Source organism: Giraffa tippelskirchi, chromosome 5 (genome assembly GCF_054371585.1).
Source record: "Giraffa tippelskirchi isolate mGirTip1 chromosome 5, T2T-mGirTip1v1.2.pri, whole genome shotgun sequence".
NCBI classification, from domain to species: Eukaryota; Metazoa; Chordata; class Mammalia; order Artiodactyla; family Giraffidae; genus Giraffa; species Giraffa tippelskirchi.
The window spans coordinates 30,910,926-30,937,468 of NC_137279.1; the positions used below are offsets into that span (position 1 = coordinate 30,910,926).

A 26,543-nucleotide genomic window follows, 5' to 3' on the forward strand; every position below is an offset into this window, starting at 1 on the left:
TGTGCACGGTCAGCCTGCCATCATCTCAAGTCAGAGTTGCAGGGACAGCTTGAGAAGGAGGAAGAAGCAGGTGGTTTAAGGGACCACGGCCCCAGAGCTCAGCTGGTGGTGTATGGAAGTCCACGGGGCAAGCTCGCTGTTTGTATGGATTCCCAGAAGGACCAGCTCCTGCAGCATCCTGGCCTCCCTGGGGCAGTAGCAAAGGAGCTCATACAGTGGCCTCCTAGCCTGGAGCTTCTAGAAAAAAAGACGAAGCCACATCGGTTCTGGAATGGTGCCCTTTCTCCATTCTTTGTCTCAGATCTAAGCCTTCCTGGTGTACTGGGGTCTCAACATCTGCCAAGGGGCTTTTGGTGGGCATCACCATTAGTGTCCTCTCCAAGCTGCCCATCCTCCGAGATCCCTCCCTGGAGGCCAGGACTTCCCCGTCTAACCTCAGCTGTGATAGCAACAGAGGGGGAGCCCCCAGAGCCTTGGGGTGGCCAGGAATGGACATGCCCTCCAGGGAGAAAGGCTTCAGGGAGAGAGTGATGTGAGTGTGTTCCCCCGCCCCAGGGGGTGCATTTCAGCCATACCTCTGCTCAGAGGGCCCCTGACACACGGGTCTGGGGATAACTGTGTCCCCCTCTTCCCCAGAAAGCCTGAGAAGGGGGTTGCATGGTGAGGTAGGACCCTGGGGGTGAGAGTGTACAGAAGAGGCCGTGCAGGTCCAGAGGACTCTAATGCCATCTCATCTTATTTATTTACTTATATATTTTTGGCTGGTCAGGGTCTTCATTGCTGCGTGGGACTTTTTCTCTAGCTGGAGAGAGTGGGGGCTACTCTCTAGTTGCGGTGCACAGGTTTCTTATTGCAGTGGATTTTCTTGTTGTGGAGCACAGGCTCTAGAGCACTCAGGCTTTAGTACTTGTGGCACGTGGGCTCAGTAGCTGTGACTCCCGGGTTCCAGAGCCTAGGCTCAACCATTGGGGTGCACGGGCTCAGTTCCTCCATGGCATGTGGACTCTTCCTAGACCAGGGATCGAACCAATATCCCTTGCATTGCAAGGTGGATTCTTAACCACTGGACCATCAGGGAGGCCCCCGCCTCATCTTAGGACTGGGCCAGGATGCCATGTGGCTGACCTGGGCAAGTCAAGCCTCCCGGGGGGGGGTGGGGGAAGGACTGGCATGCGGATGCTGGAGAGAAGCATCTTGTCCCAAAGTTCTGCTCCCACCCCTGCTCCAGTCTGCCAGCTTTCATGAGTCCTGGGAAGTTGTGTCGGGTATGGCTGGGGCTCATAAGGGAGGCCCCTCAGAATTACGCTCTGCCCACAGACAGCCTCATGAGTGCCAGCACTTTTCATAAACAAGAGCATCACCCTCACTCCGGGTGCCCCATGGTGCATGGTGCCATCTGGTACAGAGCAGCTTAGTAGAAGCAGCTCAGGAGCGAGGCAGCTCACTGCTCCCCCTGAAGGACCTGGGGTGGGCCTGGAGCCCTGGGCCTCAGTGTGCAGTCCTGTAAAATGGGGTGATCTCCCTGCCAGGCTTCCCTTGGCATGAGGGTAATGGACGCTGGAGCTCCTGGTGAGATACGCTGCACTGCCATCCTTTCCAGAGCATCCTCAGGAGATCCTCGGAGAACTTCCTTCCCAAACATCTGTGTCAGCCTGGACATCTACCTGTGGCCTCTCCTGCTCCAGTGTCCTCACGAATGAACTGAAATAGGATCCAGGACTCTTCTCTGCCCAGCGGGGTATTTCAGAGCATGTTAGCATGGAGAACAATTGAAAAGCTGTTGAAATACTTACTTTTACCTCGGGAATTTTCATGGGATTTCCTGGCCCCCTTGCTGTGGGGTGCTCCCCACCTAGTCTTTCCCCTTCTGCTCTTGCTGAGGTGAGCTCACAGGGCTTGACTCAGTTTCACTTGATTTAGTTATTTTTGACAGTTTATTGATTTAGCTAAGCTGGGTCTCAGTTGCAGCTCTTAATAGCTGCAGGATCTTTAGTTGCAGCATGTGCGATCTCTTTGGGAACTCGAAGTTGTGGCGTGTGGGATCTAGTTTCCCCACCAGGGATCAAACCCAGGCCCCATTGCGTTGGGAGTGTGGAGTCTTAGCCACTGGACCACCATGGAAGTCACTGACATTGTTTTATAGAAATGAAATGCTCCCTTCAGACTGCATGCATGAGGGAGACTGTGGCTCTGTATTTGCCCAAGGCCCCGGTGGCCCTGAGAACCATCATCTCCAGGTCCCTGATGTAGAAGCAGGCAGGGAGACAATGCCCAGGGGAATCCCTATTGCTTGTTCTTTCATTCATTCAAACCAATGGGAATATATGGAGTGCCCCGGTCTGTGATCAGAGCTGGGGCTTTAACAGTCATCGGAATAGTCTCTGCCAGGCCCTCAGGTCTTCAGGGAGTCCGTGACTAGCCCAGTGGGAACCAAATACAACTGAGCGGCTGCCTGCCCTGTTCGGAGAGGCCGTTCTAGTTGTTCCAGAAGTGCGGCAAGGAGGGCTGACCCTGCTGCCAAGCATAGGAAATCCACTGGGCGTGACCTGCGGGGAAGGTCCAGGGTGTCCTGACCCACTCCTGGGTGTCCCCTCCGCAGCCCAGAAGGGGCAGGACGAGGCCACTGTGACTTGTGCCACTTCCCAGATTCCAGAGAAGATTCTAGTGTTGTGATCTGCCCACAGCCATCGTCTGTGTCAGAGCCAGAAATAGAACGCGGAAGAGTCTTGCTCTGATTTCTGTGCTCATAATTCTAGGGCAAGCTGCCCTTACGAAATGTGGATCAAAGGAGACGGGGTGGGAGTGGGGAGGGCAGAGCGGAGTGGTTCTCCACGAGGGCTGTGCCACAATCGCCCAACCTCTCCGAAGCGCCAATTAGCTGCATTTATAACCCATCACATCCAAGTATCGACTGGGTTCAGCCCAGGGTAAAAACGGGGAGCAATTTGCAAAAGGCCCTTTCAGCCATGACAGTGAAAATCCACATACGGGCTCACAGATCTCCGGAACCCCGGTTGCTCGTTCTGGGGGGGGGGACCGGAAGGTGCCAGCTGGGATGCTGCACCTTCTTGGAAGAAAGCCACACATTATGCGAGCCCCAGAAAATGTCAGGGGTGTCCAGTGTACAACTCCTGCCTGCAATATTAATAATTTAGATGTACCTCATACCCACCAAGAGCCAAGTGCTTGGCTTGAATTAAGTCTTGTTGAACTCACAGCAGTTTTAGGAGACAGACACTCCCCTGATCCTTATTCAGCAGTGGCAAAACCAGAAGCGCAGAGAGGTTAAGTGGCTTGCCCAAGGTCACACAGCCTACAAGGAATGGAGTCGGGATTCTGGGCTTCAGGGATTGTATTGTAATGCAATGCACCTTGTTGTCGATAAGTTGTGTCTGACTCTTTTTGCAAGCCCGTGGACTGTACCCCACCATATTCCTCTATCGATGGGATTTCCCAGGCAAGAATATTGGAATGAGTTGCCGTTTCCTTCTCCAAGGGATCTTCCCAACCCAGGGATTGAACCCGGGTCTCCTGCATTGCAGGCGGATTCTTTACAACTGAGCCACCAGGGAAGCCTAATGCACTGCACTAGCCTGGGCCTTTTCTAGACTCTTTGGAGTCTCTAGTACAGACTAGGAAATGGAGACTAAAAGAGATTAAGGAGTCTGTGACAGTCACTGAGGTTGACCCCAGTGCTGGCCTGGCCCCAAAGACCTACTGTTCCCAGTGCCTTGGGCCCCTGAGCACACACACATGCAGCCCGCCGTCCCTTGGCTAACCTTGCCTAAGCCTCCTTTCCCTGAATCCTCCCACCCTGGGGCCCTGGCCTGCCCGCTCCTCTTGGCCCACTCAGACCCAGTCTCAGGGAGCCTCTGTTCTCAGCGGTTAGAGCCCAGCTTCTGTTGCTTCTCCCAGAGGTGCGGCCCTGGGAGGTCTGCAGCGAAGTGCGGCCCAGCAAAGATGGTTAGAGCATTTGAAGAATGGGAGGGGGCGACAATGCATGAGAGGAGCAGGAAAGCCCCCACACCCCGACATTGCAGCACCCCATGGCAGCTTTGGGAAATGCAGACCCTTTTCCTAGCTGCCCAGGGACCCCAGCTGCACATCCTCAGGCAGACGAAACGAATGACAGCCCCAGTGCACGTGATCTCAGTCCCTGTCTCTCTGGGCAGAGGGACCCACAGGGCTGGTGCTCTGTACGATTTGTGAGCTCTCTGTGAGTGTTCTTAGAAGGAAGAAGAGAGGCAGCCCCAGGGAAGGGCCGGAGTGGGGCAGCTTTCTCACCTCCTTCTGCACAGGTTCCAAGGTCCAGGGGCTTCCTCTGCTCCCAGAGCCCACGAGGGTGCCTCCCCTACCTTCCTGTGTCCCCATCACAGCTCGACTGGTCCATGTCTGCTGTCTGAACCGCCACCCATCTTTGCCGGGTACGTGGACGGGGGCTCGGCTTGTCAGTAGAGGTGGGGGCCTCCCCAAAGGCCTTCAGCGGGATCCAGGGGTCCTCACTGCTAGACAGAGAAGCTGAGAAGAGCCATTTGGGTTCAAATCACTTCAAACTGGATGGCAGCCTGTCTCTTGTCCTGACTCTCTCTTCTGGGAGCAGGAGGGATGGTGTGAGGCACACAGGGTCCCAGGGTAGGGGCTCTGCCTTAGAGGAGTCTGTCACCACCCCCACCCTGCCTGTAGATAACTTGGGAGGTACTCAAGGGCAGGTGTGATGTTTTGGGACCACCCACCCCTGTGTCTCTGGGTCAGCAGCTGGTTCTGCCCTGGCTGTCTCCTGAAGGTCCTAATTCTCTGTTCTCGATCCCGGCCACCCCTGGCCAATCCAGGGGACCAGGCTTAGGAGAAGAGGGCCAAGTCTCCTCAAGTCCAAAAACCAGCTCCGCCAGGTCCTTGCTGTCATTGCCTGACTGCTCTGCACCTCACCTTTCTAACCTGTGGAATGGGGATATGAAAAATGCCTGCTTCCTAGTGCTGTGAGGGCAAAAGGAATCAATACTTGTAAAGGGCTCAGAACATGCCTGGCACATGGGAAGAACTATAAAGGGTTTATTCCATACAGTTCATAAAATAGCTTGCACACAGTGGCCAGATCTGACGTTACCACTCTCTTGCTCAAGAATCATCGATGGCTCCCCACTGCCTACGAATAAAGTGCATACTCCCTAACTGGGCTCAAGGTTGCAGTCATCTATGCACATGGCCTCCAGGGACCCTCCTCCTTCCCAGGCCTGGCCTCTGCCTGCAGGACGCATCCTGCTCCAGAGGCTCTGGCCACAAATGTTCCCCAAGCACAAATCTCTCTCTAATCCCCTGCAGCAGGAAGTGATCTCTCCCTTCCCTTCCCTGCTGTGCTTGTCTACAGAAAGTACTGCAAAATAAGACTGGAATGAGACCCTCCCTCCCTAGCTAGCCCCAAACCCCTTCTGAGCTGAGCCCTGATAAGCCTTCTTTTTTCGTCCTCCATGTAGAACATGGAGAGTAATTGTACCTGTGGTGCTCTGTGCGTGCGTGCATGCTAAGTTGCTTCAGTCGTGTCTGACTCTTTGCAAACCTATTGACTGTAGCCCACCAGGCTCCTCTCTCCAGGGGATTCGACACGACAGCTGGGTGACAGCCCCTGGAAGCCAGGTGACCATCCCCCCACATTCTTGTGTTTCCCAGGCGAGAGTGTTCACCTGAGGTCTCATTGCTGCCTGCCGAGCTTTCTGGGGAAATAAGTCAAAAAGTTAATTTGATTTTGAACAGATTCTTAAATCAGTTCCCGAGAGGCAGAGATCAATTTGCATTTTATTTTTTCCTACTGAGTCATCTTGGCTGGTATTTCACACAAGTTGTTGGTATTTTCCGTGTTCTCTCACTGCACAGAAATGACCCTCCGAGCATATTTTTAAAAGAAGAAGCCATCTGAAGATGGGAAGGAGGCAGCAGGTTCTTCTGCACATGTGACTTCTGTTTCTGATGGCACAGAGGGTCTCAGTGGCCCTTGTCTCTGACTTTGAGTTGTGTATTTGGGCAAAGGAACATTTGCTTCTGCTTTTCCACCAGAGTTCAGCATCTCTTCCTGTATCCTTGGCCACTGAGTATCTCCTAGGGGTTGTTGTTGTTCAGTTGCTAAGTTGTGTCCAACTCTTTGTGACCCAATGGACTGCGGCACTCTGGGCTCCTCTGTCCTTCACCATCTCCCCTGGAGTTTGCTCAAATTCATGTCTGTTGAGTCAGTGATACTGTCTATCCATTTCATCCTCTGCTGCACTCTTCTCCTTTTGCCTTCAATCTTTCCCACCATCAGGGTCTTTTCCAATGAGTCATTTCCTCACAGAATACCGGAGTGGATAGTCATTCCTTTCTCCAGGGCATCTTCCTGACCCAGGGATCAAACCCAGGTCTCCTGCATTTGCTGTTGAGCTACCAGGGAATTCCCACCTACTAGGGGCAGGGATCTGCTAGTACAGACCCTGCCCCAGCTTGGGCGTCCCCATGCAGAGATCAGATGCCCTCATCTTGGAAGGTGGACAGCATATGATGGGCCATAGACCCCAAAGAATGGAAAGCAGGGACTCAAGAGATATTTGTTCATATATGTTCACAGCAGCGTGATTCACAATAGTTGAAAGGTGGAAGCCACTTAAGTGGCCCTGGATGGATGAATGGATACACAAACTGGTCCATCCACGCAATGGAATATAATTTAGTCTTATAAAAAGAAAAATGCCTGCTGCAATACTGATGAACCCCAAGGACACTATGCTTAATGAAGTAAGCCAGTCACAAAAAGACAAATCCTGTATGATTCCATTTATATGATGCCCCTAGAGTCATTGAACTCAGAGAGACAAAAATTAGAAGGGTGGGAGTTAGGGGCTGGGGGGAGAAAGAAGGGGAGTTAGTGTTTAATGGGGACAGAATTTTAGTTTGAGAAGATGAGAAAGTTCTGGTGATGGATGGTGGGGATGGTTTCTGGACAGTGTGAAGGTGCTTAACGCCACTGAGCTGCATGCTTGAGGAAGATGAAGATAGATTTTATGTATATTTTTATCATATTTTTAAATTATTTATTTTAATTGGAGGGTAATTACTTTACAGTATATGATGGTTTGGCCATACATCAACATGAATCAGCCATAGGTGTACATGTGTCCCCTCCATCCTGTACCCCTCTCTCACCTCCCTTCCCCACTGCATCCCTCCAGGTCGTCACAGAGCACCTGGATATCTATTTTACATATGGTAAATAATGTATATGTTTAGGATGTGGAAGCAACCTAGATGTCCATTGGTAGATGAATGGATAAGGAAGTTGTGGTATATATACACAATGGAATACTACTTGGCTATAAGAAGGAACGGAGAAGGCAATGGCACCTTACTCCAGTACTCTTGCCTGGAAAATCCCATGGACGGAGGAGCCTGGTAGGCTGCTGTCCATGGGGTCGCTAAGAGTCGGACACGACTGAGCGACTTCACTTTCACTTTTCACTTTCATGCATTGGAGAAGGAAATGGCAACCCACTCCAGTGTTCTTGCCTGGAGAATCCCAGGGACGGTGGAGCCTGGTGGGCTGCCATCTGTGGGGTCGCACAGAGTCGGACACGACAAGCGACTTAGCAGCAGCAGCAGCATAAGAAGGAACACATTTGAGTCAGTTCTGATGAGGTAGATGAACCTAGAGCCTGTTAAGAGTGAAGTGTCAGAAAGAGAAAAACAAATACCATATATTAAAACATATATATGGAATCTGGAAAGATGGTACCAATGATCCTACGAGCATGGCAACAAAGGAGACACAGATGCAAAGAGCAGATGTTTGGACTCAGTGGGAGAAGGAGAAGGTGGGGTGATTTGAGACAATAGCAATGAAACATGTAATTTTTTAAAATTAAAAAAAAGAACTTACAGGGTGAGGACTAGGGTGTCCTGCTTCTGGCCCCAAATCTTCATCAGGAGCATTGGGAGCAGAAAGGCATTCTGGGAGTTCTAACTGCAAAGTCACCATCAGACTCCACAACTTCAGAGAAGGCATTTCTGCCGATGCACATGGTTGGGGCCATTCCGGGGGCGTCAGAGCAGGGCAGTGGCCGGTGGGATTGAGAGATCAGCCTCCTGCAGGGGGCGGAGCTGGGCAGACAGGCAAGGTTTCTCCCGGGGATATGAGAATGGGAAACTGAGGCTGAGCTGCAGGGGTGGGTTGTGTTTGCGGGCTGTGTTGGTTTTCTGGGCCTTCTGCAACAAAGTGCCACAAACTGGGGGTGAGGGGAGGACTTACAGCAGCAGACATTCATTCTCTCCCAGTTGTGGAGGCTAGAAGTCTGAAATCAAAGTGTGGGCGTGGCCAAGCTCCCCGGGAGGTTCTAGGGGACGGTCCTTCTTTGCCTCATCCAGGCTCTAGGGGTCAGGCTGTTCCTTGGCTTGGGGCCGCTTTCTTACAATCTCTGCCTCTGTCTGCATTCGGCAGCGTCTCCTCAGGTGTGTCTGTGTGTCTCTCTTCTTAGTAGGGTATTGTTGCAGGAAGGGGGACCCCTTCAGGGGCCCAAGAGTGGATTCTTATCTAGCACTTGTCCGAGGAGACACCTGATGACAAAGCAAGAGACTTTATTTGTGGCTCCCAGTCTCGGGGTTTATGGTAATTGGGTTCGTTTCTGGATTGTCTCTGGCCAGTCACTCTGACTCGGGATCCTTCCTGATGGCATGTGCATCACTTGCTGGTAGATTCTGGCAAGGAAGATTCTGGGAAGTTGGTAGGACATACGGACTGGCATCTCTAGTCGTTAAGTCATATCCAACTCTTTTGTGACCCCATGGACTGTAGCCCACCAGGCTCCTCTGTCCAGATAAGAATACCCAGACAAGAATGGGTTGCCATTTCCTTCTCCAGGTGATCTTCCCTACCCAGGGATCAAACCTGCGTCTCCTTCTTGGAAGGCGGAATCTTTACCAATGAGTCACCTGGGATGTCCCTTCACTCTTTTGGACCTTTCTCTAATTGTTCCAGTTGGTGGTAGCTTGTTAGTTGTGCATTCCTGACCAGGACCTCCTGTTATAACTCATGCAAGTGGTTACTATGGTGCCTGGCCAGGGTGGGTGGTTTTGGTCAGTGGTTCCCCTAACAATACCAGTCATTGGATGTAGGGCACCCCCCTAGTCCCAGTGTGACCTCCACTTAATCACATCTTCAAAGATTGTTCCAAATAAGGTCACATTCTGAGGTTCTGGGTAGATAGGAATGGTGGGGGCTGTTTAACCCCCTGCAGAGGGATTGGTGCAGACTCACGGTTTCCCTGGTGATCATCAAAACGTCTCCCCAGCTATGGGGCCCAGGAGCAGCAAGACCCTAGCCTGCATTCTCTGCTGAGGGGCGAGGCCTCCTTGAAGAGATGCCTCATTCCAGGGCTGGGGCAGGGAAGGAACAAGCCAGACCTGGAGCCCCTTGTACCTAAGGGTAAGAATGTACTCCCAGAACTGGGGGGATGTGTCCCAAAGATGGAGAAGCAAGCTTGAAGGGACTCCCGCTGACCGAACCTGAGACAATTCCAGGTACAAAACAAAAGAGGAGGGCATAAATAGATGAATAAAGTAGGGCTCCCTGAGTAAATAAAGAAATGAAGAGACCCCATCTTTTGTTTTTTAATTTTTAAAAATTATTTGCTTGTTTATTTGTTTATTTATTGGCCGTGTTGCATGTGGGATCCTAGTTCCCCAACCAGGGACTGAACTCATGCTCCCTCCATTGGAAATGAGGAGTCCTAATCACTGTACCACCAGGAAAATCCCAAGGACACTCTTCTTGATGGCAGGATGCCAGCTAATAAAGGCAGAAGGAACAACAGCATTAAATAGTTGCTACCTTCACAGGTGGCTCAGTGGTAAAGAATCCACCTGCCAAAGCAGTAGACGCAAGAGACGTGGGTTTGATCCCTGGGTCAGGAAGAACCCCTGGAGGAGGAAATGGCAACCCACTTCAGTATTCGGGCCGGGAGAATCCCATGGACAGAGGAGCCTGGTGGGCTACAGTCCAAGGTGTCCCAAAGAATTGGACATGACTGAGGACTAGGCATGCACTCAACTCGCACATTCATAGTGATAATTAACTCAGACAAGAAACACTGATGGACCATAAAAAGAGTGGGTGAAGGTTGGGAGAGCCACAGGACTTTACATCTTAGGTTGTCTCCCAGAAAATGCTGATTTTCACAAAGGTAGGGGAGTAACTTTGAAGCAGAGATGCTTGGTGAACACCATCTGGGCCCAGTGGTCCTTGCTGCCCTACCAGGGAGGGGACACAATGACCTTCTGCTCCGGCCAGTAGGAGTCACAGAGCACACAGCCTCACTTTGTGATTTCCCCTTGAATCCACAAATCGGGGAAGATGTTGGTCAAATCAAAATTACATGCTACAAAATGCCTAGTTATTCTGTTTTCTTAAAAAATACTAAGCTTGTGAAAGTCTAGGAAAGACTGGGAAATTTTTCCCGTTGGAAGGAAACGAGAGATGAGTCAAAACCAAAAGAGATGAGTGGTCCAGGACTGGATCTTGTGGCAGGACCATTGGCAAATCCCGGTGGGGCCTCTGGTTACAGGCATGTGGGCATCTGTCCTATCCTTGCCCCTTTCCTCTTAAGTCTGAAATTGTTTCAAAATGAGAAGTGAAATAGCTAAATATAAAAGCCTCTCACCTTTTGCAGCCCCTCCCTAAGCCTCTCCCTGCATATGTGTGCACAGACACAGACAAGAAAATTGTTCCCGTTGTTGGAATCAACATAAGGCGGAAGGGGAACATTGTGACCCATTGTCAGTTAAAGCACAGCTCAGGTACGATACTTTCACTTTTTTTTTTTCCCCTAAAAGTCCTGGAATTCAGAGGCCATTCCTACATGAGTAGTTTCCTTGTAGGAAAAAAAAAAAGAAAAGAAAAGAAAGGGTGAGGCAGTGATGAGAATGATGACTGTCCCTCTGAACGGTTTCCAGTTACTGGAAATTCTAGTTTCCAGTACCTGAACAGGTAGATCGGGTGTGCTGGCACATTCTGGGAGATGCCCCTCAGGTCCCATGTGCCTGGAGACCCCGGTTCCATAACTGCCTCCAGAATGTGACTGCGGGGGAGGGGGTCCTGAAATGTGGCCCCAGGGTGGCTGCAGTGCAGTCTCCATCAGCACCGACAGCTGCCCCGGGCCAGGTGTGAGAGGCTTTTGTTAAAAAGGAAATGTGTTCTCTGCTGTGGGACCCATGGGGTCATCTGGGCTCCTTATTGTTAGGTTATAAGAATGTCATCAGAGGCCCTGGGGCAATAGGACATGGGACTGAGGTCTTACAAGCAAAGGTTGGAAACCCAGCGGTGCTTAGCCAGGAACTTGTGTGCAGTGGGGAGGCAGGGACTGGGGGAGGAGGGCCATGATGGGGTCAGGAGGGAGCATCTGAGTTTGTAGGGAATAAAGGGAAGAGGGCTCAGCACAGCTGGAGAAACAGGGAAGACAAACTGTATGGAAACTGCAGGTATCTGTCTGCTCTCCGCAATTACTCACACTCCCAGGTGTCTGTGTATTCACTCACTCGTTCATTCATTAGCAGTAGGTCATCAGGCAAATGCTGAGGCTTTGCAGGGAGCTCAGGATATGTGGACAATATGTGAACAATTCCCTCCAACTCTTCCCCCTAGCCTTCCCCAGTGAGTTTGTCTGTTAGTTTTTGACCTGAACCCTTAAGTGCTCTGGGCAGTTGGAGCGGATTTGCATAGTGAAGGTCAGATTGGCTCAACCTCATCCACAGGAGGTCTCACCAAGAACAATTCCTGACTTACCTACTCAAAATGGATTGGGGGATAATTGGCCTCCTGACTTCGATAATGCTCGTGTGCTGATTCAGTCTTGATGATATAATTATGGGAGAAGGCGGGGCTGCGGCATGCTGGACGGTCCTGCAGGTGCTCTGGAGGCTGGACTGCAGCTCTGGATGGGCAGTGAAGTGATCGCTGTCTTTCCTGAGGATCTGTATGAATAGTGTGGGAGAGAGGATAGCAGAGACTCACGGCTTCCTGTCAATGCCACTGTGACCCTCTGCAGGACAGCAGAGTGCGTGGACCAAATGGGCCCTTTGAGTGCCTGAATCACTATGTCCAGGGCAGTCACGTGAGTGCAAGTTTAGACCCAGAAGGGGCCTTGTCTCCCAAGCATTGAACCCAGCCTTTGCTCCTGTTCCCAGCTCCCGAGATAATCCTTACGTCTGTACAATGCTTCAGGAGTTTTAAAGGCCCTCTCATACATTTTCTCCTCTGGCAGATGAGTCGGCTGAGGATTTAAGTGGTTTGCCCAAGGTCAATGAATCAATCAACAGAGCAATTATTGAACTCTATCAGAGAGTGTGGTGCTGAGGGCCTGACGATAAGGACGAGGGCCTGCCCGGACTGCTCAGGGAAGGGGTGGATCTGAAGGCAGATGCAGGCACACGTGTGCACAGGCATGCAGTGCACGCGGGCACACACGTGTGCACATACAGCATGCCCACGCAAAGATTCCAGCCTCAAACCAAGTGCAGCTGTGTGCCAGAGGGTGAGGACGCCACCTTGAAGGGGCAGGAAAGCAAAGGAGATAGAGCAGGTGGGTCATGGGGACTTCAGGGGAGGGGGACCTGGGTCCCAGGTGTTGGGCCTGGGGACCCACACCCCATCCCCCCACTTCGAGCTGATGCCACTGCACCAAGGAAAGAGCCCTTCAAAGTCTCCTTGGAAGGAAGGAAGGAAGGAACAAAGGAGGCGATCCCGGTGGAACTTGCAGCTGCCTGCCCCCTCCGCTGATGGAATCGAAATAATCAGAATAATCACAGGCAATCAGACTAAATAACAATGTGTAATGATAACAAATGGTCGTCAGAGCCCCTCCAAGGTCTGGAGTCGGCTGGAGAGCCAAGGATGACAATTTCCTAAATTAATTGCTCCGGGGCCTTGTCTCAGTGCTCGGGTGCGGAAAGGGCTTGGGGATGATTGCTGCTCCTTCTTCCCAGCCTGGAGTAGGTGTTCCTGCTTCTCTGTTGTCTCTCTGCTTTCTGAGGCTTTGGGGGCATTGCCGCCCCTGCCTTCCAACCTTGACAGCAGGTACAGATCTGGGTGCTTTGATTAGAAAATAATAAAGTACAGCCCTCACAAAGGGGTGCGAGGGTTCACCCCTCTGGGGGTCCCCCTTCTTCTGCTAGGACTCTCCTGCTGCCAGTCAGCTGTGCACCTCGTAGTTGATTGGTGTCCAGGAATGAATTATGCATTTCTTGGAGCGCACAGGAGGAGATGAAAGGTCACCTCAGAAAAGTGCAAAGTGTGAGTGTCCCTCTCGATTTTGGCTCCAGCAAAAGGTGGGTCATTGGGGCATCTCAGGCGGAGTCTGGGAAACTCATTCTCTTACAGAAATTCCTGGTCCCAGGTGCCTCTATTTGCTGGTCAAGTGGCCTGGTCGGTGTTCGGCTGGAACTTAAGGACGAGTGGAGAGAGCATGGGTTTTGGAATCAGGCTGAGCTGAATCTGAATATGGGCTATGCCACTTACCAGGCACCTGGCAGCCGGAATCAGCTCTCTTCCCTCCTTATAGAGTGAGGACAGCAAAGTCTGTTATGATAAGTCAAGGACAGCAGATCTGCTGTGACAAGTCACCACCAGCCCAGCGGGGGTCTTAACATGAGAGCAGTGTATCATCCCACGGCTGGTAAAGAATCAGCCTGCAATTCGGGAGACTTGGGTTCAATCCCTAGGTTGGGAAGATCCCCAGGAGAAGTGAACGGCTACCCACTCCAGTATTCTGGCCTGGAGAATTCCATGGACTGTAGAATTCCATGGGGTCACAAAGAGTTGGACATGAGTGAGCGACTTTCACTTTCACTTTTCACTACAGCTCTGGAGGCCAGAAGTCCTACATCAGGGTGTGGGTGGGGATGTGCTTGCTCCAGAGGCTCCAGGGAGGGTCCTTCCTGCCTCTCTCAGCTGCCGGGAGCTCCAGGCATTCCCTGGCTTGTGGCTGCCTCTCCACTCTCAGAACGCTTCTGTTTCCCCATGGCGTCCCCCTCGTGCCCGTTTGTCCCAGATCTCCCTCTATTTTCTTTAAGGATACCTGTCATTGGATTTAGGGCTGCCCCTAAGTCCAGGATAACGGAGATCCTTAACTAACTACATCTGCAAAGACTGTTTCCAAGCAAGGTGACATCTTTGAGCAGCGCTGTTCAACCCTCTGCACCTGTTCTGTAAGATCATTGATATAAGAGTAAGCACTACTGTGTATAACAGGCTGCCAGCTCCTGGCCATGGCCGCTATCCTTCACATGGTAGGTAGTTCGTCACTGTCCCCTGAGGAAGGACCCAAACTGTCCCATGGTGACTACTCCAAGTCTGCTGTAAGCTGACTTCACACCACGACTGAAAATAGGTGTATGTGTTAGGATGACAATCGTCATGTTTAGTACCAACTATTTTCACTGAATCCTTTTCTTTATTTTTTGTGGGTTTTTAGGGTTTTTTTTGTTTTATATTAATTTTTCTTGGCTTAGAATTGCTTTACAATGTTATTAATTTTTGCGGTACCACAAAGTGGATCAGCTGTACATATACATGTGCGTGTGTGTGCGTGCTAAGTTGCTTCAGTCATGTCTAACTCTTTGCGACCCTGTGGACTGTAGCCCGCTAGGCTCCTCTGTCCATGGGATTCTCCAGGCAAGAATACTTGAAGGGGTTTCCATGCCCTCCTTCAGGGTACCTTCCCAACCCAGGGATCAAACCCCTATCTCCTGCTTTGCAGGCAGATTCCTTACCGATGAGCCACCAGGGAAGCCTATGTGTATACATATATCTCCTCTTTTTTTGGGTTTCCTTCCCACTTAGGTCACCACAGAGCATTGAGTAGAGTTCCCTTGCTATGCAGTAGGTTCTCCTTAGTTACCTATTTTATATATAGTAGTGTATATATGCGTCAGTCCCAATCTCCCAATTCATCCCACCCTCTCCTTCCCTCCTTGGTGTCCATACATTGGTTCTCTACAAATTCCCTTCTTTCTCTGCTTAGTGGGCACCAGCTTGGCTGGAGGTGGTTGAGTGGAATGAACCCCAGGCTCTTTGTTTTGCCTGTTCCTTTGGTTGTTCACAGCTTGGCTTCTCGAAATGCTCCCCAGATCGAGAAATTGCCTCCCCCCGTTGGGAGTTTAGTCGACAAGGCAGCTGGTGGCCTTGGGTGTCCCAGGGGAGACAGCAGTACACCAGCGGTTGCCCCATGCTACGTTGGGAGGGGCTGTGTCCCTGTGGTCACTGTGATGCTGGGATGGACGGTCTGCCCACGAGGTCAAGGATCACAGCACCAGAGCAGTCTGCCAAGAAGAGGCTTATTCCCTGCCGCTGACAGATGAAACTGTCTGCGGCACGTCCATCCGGGCCTCTTTACAGAAGCCCCTTCTGTGGAGGTTCAGCTGTCTGAGCCCAGAAGTCTGCCTTTTGCATTTGTGTTAGTTTCTCGTGGCTGTTGTGACAAAGCACCACAGACTAAGAGGCTTCATACAGCAGAGATGGACTCTCACAGCTTGGAGGCCAAGATCAAGGTCAAGGAGGCCCCAGGGTTGTGCTTCTGGTTGACTCTGATTCAGGACCGAATCACTCTGATCGCCGCCTCTGGGGTCACATGGCTGTCTTCTCTCCGTTTTGTGTGCCCTCTGTGTGTCCTTGCCTGCGGACACCGGTCACTCTGGATCAGAGGTCACCCTGCTGAGTGTGCCCTCATAGCTGGTTACATCCGCCCTGACCCTGTTTCCCAGTAAGGTCACATTCTGAGACGCTGAGGGCTCAGACCTCACCCTGTCATTTGAGGCCACAGTTCAACCTGTAGCATAGTTTTTCAACCCGAAATCGCATTCCCAGCGCACCCAACCCGCCATGCAATTCAGCCTGGAGGGCTCTGTGGTTTCAACCCTGTTAACTTTGATTCGCTGCCTGATTGTCAAGTACCCTTCAGAAGTTTAAACGGGTGATGGCACACCCCTACCCCACCCTGCCAGTTCACATGGGACCAAAGAAGACTCTCAGGATGAGGGCTCCATGCAGGGCATGGCATCGGGCACCACTTTCAAGCTGCGCTGAGCCTCCTGAGGAGTTGCCTTGGAGAGGCCGCCTTGTCCCCAGACAGTAGGGCTTCTTATCCACAAAAGTGAGACCACATCTCCACCCTGTGGGTCTTTGGAAAGAGCCAAGGCAGGAGATGCTGAAATCCCAGGTTCTGAGCATTTCTGTCTGCCCGACTCCAGTACAAGGTTTCAGAGGTCAGGTGGACCCTTCCACATGCATGAGAGGGGGCTGTGAACTGATAAGAGGTGGACCAGAAGGAGCCAAAGTTGGGGAGTCTGTCTGATCACCAGGAATATGTACAGAAAGGGGCACCGTGACCCAGATGCTGGATGGTTGCAGGCCACAGGTAAGCGGCTCTGTATCAGAGAGGTGTTTCAGAAAGGCATGTGCAAGCGTGTGTCTGTTTGCCCATGTGTGAGTGTTCACGTGGACCCATGTGCGCCAGAGAGAAGCAGTTAGAGGTGTGGACCCACTTCAAGTCATCAGGGCAGGACTGCCTGGTGGCCTCACAGGCCTTCAGGCTTTTGTGCTAAAGGTGGAGACAGAAGGTGACCAAAGGGTTCCGACAGCCAACCTTGTCATCCTTGTAAATTTTAAAATAGTTTGCAGCTATAAAAGTAAAAGACACTTGTTCCTTGAAAGGAAAGCTATGACAACTCTAGACAGTGTATTAAAAAGTAGAGACATCGCTTTGCCAACAAAGGTCTGCATAGTCAAAGCGGTGGTTTTTCCAGTAGTCATGTACAGATGTGAGAACTGGACCATAAAGAAGACTGAGTGCCAAAGAATTTGTGCTTTTGAACTATGGTGCTGGGGAAGATTCTTCAGAGTCCCTTGGACAACAAGGAAATCAAAGCAGTCAATCCTAAAGGAAATCAACCCTGAATATTCACTGAAACAACTGATGCTGAAGCTGAAGTTCCAAGATTTTGGCCACCTGTTATGAAGAGCTGACTCATTGGAAAAGACACTGATGGTGGAAAGATTGAGGGAAGGAAGAGAAGGGAGTGACAGAGGATGAGATGTTTGAGTATCATCACCGACTCGATAGAATCTGAGCACATTCTGGGAGATGGTGAAGGACAGGGGAGGCTGGCGTGCTGCAGTCCATGGGGGCTGCCAAGAATCAAACATGACTGAGTGACTCAGCAACAACAACAAACCTGGAATGGATGGCACACGTGGTAGTCACCACCTGAATGGACGGAAGCATTCTCCTTACCTTTGTTACAGGTTCCACAGAGTGCAGGGCTTGGGGCAGAGGAAACTCCATCAAACACACAAGAGGTAAAAGCCAGAGCGCGTCATTCACCAAAGGAAGGCAGGGGGGAGGAGAGGAGCAGAAGACCCTGGGGGTGTCCACCAAGATGGACGCGTGAAAAAGGGACAGGCTTGTTTTGTGCTTGAGGGGTGCAGAACTTCCCCAGGGAGATCCCAACAGAGGCAACAATGTAAAATGTGAGGCGTCTCAGTGAGAGAGGATGCCACGGACATGATCAGTGTAGAGACAGTAATAACAGGTTGAGAGCCACCAGGACTGTCCAGGGAGGGCCCCTGTGCAATTTCTGTGCACCCCTTATTTGCTGTCCTACAGGGCCAGGAAGACTGAGTGGTCCACCTGGCACGCAGCAGGTGCTGAACAAGTAGGACTGTCATGCGGTGGAGTCTACACTGACTCAGTAGGAAAGAGCTGGTGTAGCTCCTGGTGGAGAGCTCTCCATGAGATTCGGCCCCAGCCTCCCCCAGCTTCTTAACATCACATGTGATCAGCACCCGGGACTCTCGCTTCTCTGCATCCCTTATGTCATTAAGAAATGACCCTCACCTCCCACACTCTCCACACTCCACCCAATCACAGTTACCTGAATGGTTCAGTCTTCCAAGGAGGGTTGGCCCCTCAAAGACAAGGATAAAACCAGGAGCTGAAGGGCAGAATTCAAGTCATGGACAAAAGCTGGGTCCTTGGGGCTGGAAAGGGAGAGGGAGGCCTCGTAGGGCTGGGGAAGACACATCCTGATCCAGGGGAGCCGGTGGGTCCTGCTCTGCCCAGGGCTCCTCATGCCTGTGCACAGACTTCCTCCTGACTGTGACCTGGGGGCCCCTTGGCCCCTGGACTTTGTTCTGGCCACCTATAGGTCCCCATCCATGGCCTTTCCTGCTCATCATATCCCCACCTCTGAAGATCATGAATCTCCTCCTTTCACAGAATCTTACATCTTTGCTACTGGAAAGGCCCTCATGCACTAATAGATCCAACATTTTCAAAGTATTTTCTAGTGAACTTTTATATCTCCAGTGTGGAGAACAGGTTGAAAGGGGGCAGTACAGTGTGAACAGAAGTGGGGACCCCAGAGCCAGCTCCTTCATCCTTCCTGACCCTCAAGAAGACACAATGTCAAGCTCAGATTTCACTGGGGACCACAATGGAGGCCTAGTTCCCCATGAACAGATGGGGGAAACCAGGACCTCAAAAGAAGTAAGAACTGCCCAAGGCTGGTCACATAGGAATTGGTAGGAATAGGTTCTGTTTTCTTTAAAAAAAAAAAAAATCCAATGTTCATCGCAGCAGTGTTTATAATAGCCAGGACATGGAAGCAACCTAGATGTCCATCAGCAGACGAATGGATAAGAAAGCTGTGGTACATATACACAATGGAATATTACTCAGCCATTAAAAAGAATACATTTGAATCAGTCCTAATGAGGTGAATGAAACTGGAGCCTATTATACAGAGTGAAGTAAGCCAGAAAGAAAAACACCAATACAGTATACTAACGCATACATATGGAATTTAGAAAGATGGTAACGATAACCCTGTATGCGAGACAGCAAAAGAGACACAGATGTATAGAACAGTCTTTTGCACCCTATGGGATGGCGAGGGCGGGATGATATGGGAGAATGGTATTGAAGCATGTAAATTATCATATGTGAAACGATGCCAGTCCAGGTTCTATGCATGAGACAAGTGCTCAGGGCTGGTGCACTGGGATGACCCAGAGGGACGGAATGGGGAGGGAGGTGGGAGGGGGGTTCTAGAAGGGGAACACATGTACACCCGTGGCTGATTCATGTCAATGGCAAAACCAATACAATATTGTAAAGTAAAAAAATTTTTTAAAAAATCATAAATTCGTACATATTATTCATACATAAATATAAAAACTATTCATATGCATTATTTCAGGCTTCCTTGGTGGCTCAGACTGTAAAGAATTTACCTGCAATGCAGGAGACCCAGGTTCGGTTCCTGGGTCGGGAAGATTCCCTGGAGAAGGGAATGGCTACCTGCCCCATTATTCTTACCTGGAAAATACCATGGACAGAGGATACAGTCCGTGTATTATTCATACATAAATATATAAGCTATTCATATGCACTGTTTATGTACAGTAAGTCTCCTCCATAAGAATGAGTTCTGTTCTGAGAGCCTTTTTGTAAGTCCTGTTTGTTCATATGTACAACAGAGTTAGCCTAGGTATCCAAACAACATGATTGACTCCATACTGCTCCTTTTATGCTAGTGTCTGGACATCGTGGGCTTGAAATAAAGATGGGTGCTCTATACAACACTGTACAGTAAAGTACACAAGTGCACAACCACTGGTAGAGGAGGCACGTATTTGACAATGTACACCAGACACGTGCACTAACTTACATGATTGGACATGGGAAGGTGTGTTCACATCTTTGAAAGTTTGCAACTTGAAAGTTTGTGTGTAGGGGGAATACTTATAAGGTATCAGGATTTAACCAACTGTCTCTTTATTGTCTGAGCTACCAGGGAAGCCCAATAAGAGATAGGTCACCATTATTTGAAACTCGGTGCCTGATAACTATGAAACCTGGATATTCTTGGAGACTACTTTTTTCTGTCTACTTCTGTTTTTCTCTCTTGGTTTTTGGGTCTTGCCCCTTGGTGTGTCTGGTAATGTTGTGTTAGATGCTGGACATTATATCTGAAAACCTATGGAGATCATTTGAGGTTGTTGACCAGAGGTTGCCAAACTATGGCCTGTGGTGCAAACCTTGCCTGTTTTCTGCTTATGTGCATCATGGGACCTAAGAAAAAAAGTTTTTTACACATTTAAATGGTTGAAAAAATAAAAGGGATATTATTTCATAATATGTGAGAATATTTGAAATTTGAATGTCAGTGTCCACTGTTTCTTTGGACACAGCCCCACCTGCTTGCTTGTATCTGGCAGCTTCTGAGCCACAATTTGTTGTTGTTCAGTCACTAAGTTGTGTCCAACTCTTCACGATTCCATGGACTGTAGCACACCAGGCTCCCCTGTCCTTCACTGTCTCCCGGAGTCTGCTCAGATTCATGTCCATTGAGCCAGTGATGCTTTCTAACCATCTCATCCTCTGTTGCCCCCTTCTCCTCCTGCCCTCAATCTTTGCCAGCATCAGGGTGTTTTCCAGTGAGTCGGCTCTTCGCATCAGATGGTCAAAGTATTGGAGCTTCAACTTCAGCATCAGTTTTTCCAGTGAATATTCAGGGTTGATTTCCTTTAGGATTGACTGGTCCAAGGGACTTTCAAGAGAGTCCACAATGGCAGAGGTGAATGGACTGCATGGGTCACAAAGCCTAAATGTTAACATCTGGCCCTTTGCGGAAAGTATCTGCAGACTCCTGCTTAGAGGCTGTTCCTCAGGCAAAGAGGTTGGAACCATGAATCTGGAAGCCAGGTTTTCCATCTTTTTGACCTTTTTGGAAGGCCATCCTCCTAAGAAAGGTTCAGCCCCTGTTTCTGAGTCTTTAGCCCACGGATGCCTCCTTGACTCCAAACAGCTGTGGGAAGATAATACTTTTACTGGTCTCTGAACCTGCAGGAAATTCCTGGCTTCTGACTTCCCAGACTGAACTTGAACATTTTTCTGTTTCCTGCTTATACTCTCTGACTGGGTCTCAAACGTGTGCTTGAAAATCCTGTCTGGAGAACATGGGTTTGAATATTGCAAGGACCCCAAACCAAAGCCACAAGTTGCTGTTTCCCCATCGTCTCCCTTCTTGCTCCCCTCTTCTGTGCCTCTCACACTCAGGTCTTCCTCCTGGCTCCTTTAGAGTCATGGGGACAAGTCCCAAAACTCTCACTGCCTGGGCTCTTTATGTGCTGACTTTGCAGCAAGCTCAGGGGGCCAAGATGCAGGGGGAGGTCCAGTCTGACCTGGGCCAGGTGCTTCTCAGCAGGACAGACTGGGGGCTCTGCCTTGGGGGTGTGGTCTCTCCTGGTGCCCCTGCTGGACACTGACTTGCACTGCCTGCTCCCATCCTGGTGGGAGGAGAGGGGATGGACCATCACCTGAGGTCAGTGGGAGGGCCAAGCAGAGCTGCTGGGTGGAGATGGTGGTACTGGAATCTTTTAAATGCAGCTCTTTGTCTGTTTATTTTTTTTAATTTGTTTATTTATTTTAATTGGAGGATAATTACTTTACAATACTGTGAAGGTTTTTGCCCTAGATGAATATGAATTGGCCCTAAGTATACATGTGTCCCCCTTCATCCTGAATCCCTCTCTCCCCACTCTATCCCTCCTGGTTGTTTTATTGTTTTAACAAATGGTAGTTAGCAGCATAAAGACCTCAGCAGTGGCTATTGGATTTAAGGATATTCCCCACCAGGAAGCCTTTCAAAAGTGGGCAACTGGTGCTGGGAGCGCTGCCTTTCTCCTGCTCTCTAACACCCACCCCCTCTTATTGCCCCCATCAAAATTGCATTGCAATTTCCCCAAACTTTCTGGCTACAGAGAGGTTTTAATGGGACATGGGGATAACCATCTCCCTCCTGCTGGCTCCACTGACACTGTCAGTGGATTCTGAAGGCAGAGCTGACAGCCAGTTGTGCCTCCTGCTCTGTATGCAAACTGAGCATCTGTGCTCCATGGAAGCTGGGCCGGAGCCTCCCACCCCACCCCTCACTCTCAGTTTAACTCTGAAAGTTTGGCTTAGACCCTCCAGAAGGCTGCTACAGATGGCGCTTTGTTCCCTTCATCGGTGAGCCAGTGACCCTCAGTGTAGAAATGGAGCAGCAGCCAGGGGACAAGCCAGGGCTGAAGGTGTGGCTGCCCCAGCATGGTGGGGTCGCCTAGCTTGGAGGCTTGGACCAAACCCCTGCTCTGGTTGCCCCAGGCGGGGTATGTCATGGACAGGAGTTCCAGACAGCTCTTCTCTGGCTGTTTTTTTAGTCTCCAAAGCAGAAGCTCATCCCAGCCAAGACTAGGCAACAAGGATGGTCTCTCGTGATGAGCCGTTTCGACGCCGAGCTTCTTGTCTCCATCCACAGACGTTTGTTGAGGGCCGAGGATGCAGCAGGAAGTGAGTGGGACTTGGAGAAGCACCAGAACCTCGAGCCGGGGTGGAGGGGGCGGGGAGGCGGGGGTCATGCTCCTCTCCTGAGCCCACATGTTGTTGAGTTCCATCCATGGACGCTCAGTTTCCCCCGAAGTTCAGGCGCGTCTGTTCTGGGGGAGGAGAGAGCAGATGCCAGAGCGTCTGGGGAATGCTGGGTTATACCAACTTCCTGAAACAAGCTTCTTTTCTGGAGGATTCTCAGACCCGTGCATCACGAATCTCTAGGAGGAGTCTAGGCTGCATGCACAGAGCTCTTGTTTTATTGAAATGCTGAGAGGGGTCTTTGGGGAAGGCAGCGTGGTCCCTCCAGGTGAGCTGCCCACAGCCCCCTCCCCAACCCTTCTTTCTCCACCAAGCAAATCATACCCTGTCTGTCCCATGTCCCCACCCTTCATTCCATGTGTCAGAGCCTGGCATTCCTGAAGGGAGAGCCTGAGGGTCATGTGAGAGTTGTTGTTGGGGACATGATCATAGTGAGTGAGTTGGGGAGCATTAGATGTGCATCTCGGATGACTGGTACCCTGAGCTCTGGACCAGAAACGCCATGCCTCTCAGGAGCCCTAATCCCCCTGCATCACTGTGTCTGTGGAGCCCTCCTGCCACAAGGCCTCCCAGGGAGTCCCACACTGACCTTCACCCATGCGGTTCCTCCTCTTTCCCTGGAAGAACCATCATCCCCTGCTCTCTTCACCAAGTGTATTGGTTAGCTATGACCCAAACCTCAGGGAATTCAACCATACAAGTGAGTTCCTGGGGTTTGCTCACATGGCTGGGGCTGCTGTGCCTTGCTGATCTGGGTTGGCTTCCATCCCATTGATTGAGGTCGTCAACTCTGCTCCACCTGCTTCCCATCCCCCAGTAGTAGCCTGAGTACGTTTCCACGGCAACAGCAACATGCAAAAGAGCCAGCCTCACACACAAGCCCATGTCCAGTCTGCTGCATCACTGGCCCAGCCCAGAGATGAGAGCCAGGGCAGGTCACCGTATTGGGGGTGGGAATGGCAGGAGCACTGCAAGTGCCAAGGATGGAGGGAGGGAGAGAGGGGGAGCACTTGGGATCACTATGGTGACATTACACCAGGGGGCTAGTCTGAGGGTCTCGGGAACGCTTTCCCTGCCTTCCTACATTGGCTCATGACAGGCCTTCTCAGTACCTCTTGTCATTGGAGCCTTTGTCACAGAGACAATGCAGTTATTTTTGAGCATTTTTTATTGCATCTGCCCCCTAGGTCCCCAACTGCAGCTTAGTGTCCAGCCTGGTGCCTGCACACAGTAGGTCCTCAATAAACAGCTGCTGACTGGACACGTGGCACTTTCCTATCTAGCAGGGCCCTTCCATAAAGGAGGTATCGATCTTCGTCTGGTCTTGCTGGGGGCTCTCAAGTCTGCACGGAGACCAGGGAAATGATATTGTAGCCGTTTGAGGTCCTGCCAGCAAAGCACAATCATGGCCCCACCCTGCCTCGCTCATCAAAGAGCACATCACATGCCTCTATGGGATGAGAGCGTGCCCCCCACCCCGTGCCTCCTCAAGATATCCTGAGTGCAGAAGGCATTCTCATGAGTGACTTTCAAAGATGCAGCAGTCAGCGGGCAGCTCCCATCTGAAATCATATTCTCAGAACTGCATCTCAGACAAGCTCTTTCTTCCACCTGAGACCCCAAGCCAGGAGCAGTAGCTGTACCTGCTTTGCATGGGGTGCCAGGTGGAGGTAAGAACAATTTTCTGCTGGAGTTTGTTCAAACTCAGGTCCACTGAGTTGGTGATACAATCCAACCATCTCATCCTCTGTCACCCGCTTCTCCTCCTATATTCAATCTTTACCGGCATCAGCGTCTTGCTGGGTTATTAACATTATTACATCTGTCACCGTCCCATGTTTGTCTTTATCTGTGACCCACTAACCAGCAAGGGGTATTCTGGCTAGGATGCTGAAGCCCCTCCAGTGCTTGACCGGCATCTGAGACCCACTCACTCTGCCCTCCACCTAGTCTCTGCCTGTTGACTGTGGAGTCACAACCAGGTCTGCTCCTCTCTGATGGAGCCACTGGACAGCCATGTCTGTACCGGGTCATGGTCACCACACTGAAATGTCACTAAAAGTAGGAAGAGGACGAAGGCACACACAACAGGGAGGTAAATGCCCTACAGTCTGGGCTGGAGACTGTCTGATTTGGAGAAGTGTCAAGGGCACAGGGAATTTTAAAAGAGTCTCAAAAGATCAGTGGAACTGAGGCCTCTGGGACTGGACTTGGATAGGAACGTGGACTTGCTTGCTTTTTTCTCTTGGAGTATAGTTAATTGGCATTGTGTTTCAGGTGTACAGCAGAGTGATTCAGTTATACATATATGCATATATATTCTTTTTCAGATTCTTTTCCCTTATAGCTTATTATAAGATATTGAGTACAGTTCTCCATGCTCTACTATAGGTCCTTGCTGTTTATTTTATATATAGTACTGTGTATATGTTAATCCTAGGCTCCTGATTTATCCATCCTCCACCTTTCCCCACTCCCTGGGGCTTTCTGAAATGGATGCAGCACTGGTCCTTCTGTCTATTGTTGTTGTTCAATTGCTAAGTTGTGTCCAACCCTTAGCAACCCCATGGACTGCAACACGCCAGGCTTCCCTGTCCTTCACCATCTCCCTGAGTTTGGTCAAACTCATGTCCATTGAGTCAGTGATGCCATCCAACCATACCATCCTTTGTCCCCTTCTCCTCCTGCCCTCAATCTTTCCCAGCACCAGGGTCTTTTCCAATGAGTTGGCTCTTCAATTCAGGTGGCCAAAGTATTGGAGCTTCAGCTTCAGCATCAGCCCATATAATGAATATTTAGGTGTGACTTCCTTTAGGATTGACTGGTTTGATTTCTTTGCTGTCCAAGGGACTCTCAAGAGTCTTCTCTAGCACCACAATTGGAAAACATAAGTTCTTTGGCACTGAGCCTTCTTTATAGTCTAGCTCTCACATCCTTCTGTTTACTGGGAATGTGCTAAACTGTGAGTCTGCTCTGGGCCATGCCCAGCCCTGTCCTGTGCCAGGAAGGTGGCCTGAGCCTCTGTCCTGTCATGATCACCTACTGGGATGGGAACTACTGTCCTCCGCACACCTACTGTGCGCCACCTTCTGGTCTGGACCCCTGGGCGTTCCGGGCACATGGTCTACAGAACAGGAAGGTGCAGGTGACCCTGTGAGGATGGTTCTGAGAGGAGGGGCAGGCAGGCCTCACTGTTTGCCTGGAGGTTTGAGCCATTCACTGTTTTATGGGCTAAATATAGACCCCATCCTGATGGTGGGTGCTGGTTCCGCTGGTGAGTAATCCGGTCGCAGACTTGCAGCTGACACGTGGGACCCAGAGCTCCTGCTGCGCAGTGTGCTCTCAGCAGTACTGGCTGATGGGCGCCTAGTGTGTGTCTCTCCAGGGCCCCTCACCCCTCCTTAGCATCAGGCAACACTGGATGCCCGCCTACGCCCCTCCCCAGCCCGCCGTCCTTTGTTGGAATATTCTAATGCGTTTGGGAGTTCAGTGAAGGAAATGGGTCATTTCCATGTTGGCTACTGAGCTCAAAGCTGAATGTCAGCTGCTTCTGTTCATCAATGAGATGAGCAGTAAATTCAGAATGCGTGCATGTGTGCATGTGTGTGTGTGTATCCACAGAATGCCTTGTGTGCTTCTGCGTGTGTATATGTTGTGAGTCCACAGGTTCTGGAGGGGATTAGGGAACAGCACGGGAGAGGAGGGGATAGAGACACACTTGAGAAGCCCCAGTGTGCACACTGCCTGGAAGTTTCGGACTCCATCCCAGCTGTGTGTTTTGCCTCTCCCTTTGTTGTTTTTCATTTGCTAAGTCATGTCCGACTCTTTGCAACTCCATGGACTGCAGAACACCTGGCTTCCCTGTCCTCCACTATCTCCCGGAGTTTGCTCAAACTAATGTCTATTGGATCAGTGATGCCATCCAACCATCCATCCTCTGTTGCCCCCTTCTCCTCCTGCCTCAATCTTTCTCAGCACTAGGGTCCTTTCCAATGAGCTGGCTCTTCGCATCAGATGGCCAAATATTGGAGCTTCAGCTTTAGCATCAGCCCTTCCAATGAATATTCA

The 26,543-nt window shown here is 50.7% G+C and overlaps 1 protein-coding gene and 1 long non-coding RNA gene across 10 annotated transcripts in view; one reads left to right on the forward strand and one right to left on the reverse strand.

Annotated features, from left to right (window-relative positions):
• The window catches only part of AJAP1 (adherens junctions associated protein 1), a 127,131-nt gene that overhangs the window by 75,411 nt on the left and 25,177 nt on the right, over window positions 1-26,543 (forward strand). The gene's annotated exons all lie outside the window — the stretch shown is intronic.
• LOC145504740 (uncharacterized) lies at window positions 7,792-13,801 on the reverse strand. Its single transcript, XR_014052464.1, has 3 exons — window positions 13,526-13,801; window positions 11,795-11,982; window positions 7,792-8,571 (listed from the first exon to the last, which is right to left on the reverse strand). It is a non-coding gene; the product is annotated as an uncharacterized LOC145504740 (long non-coding RNA).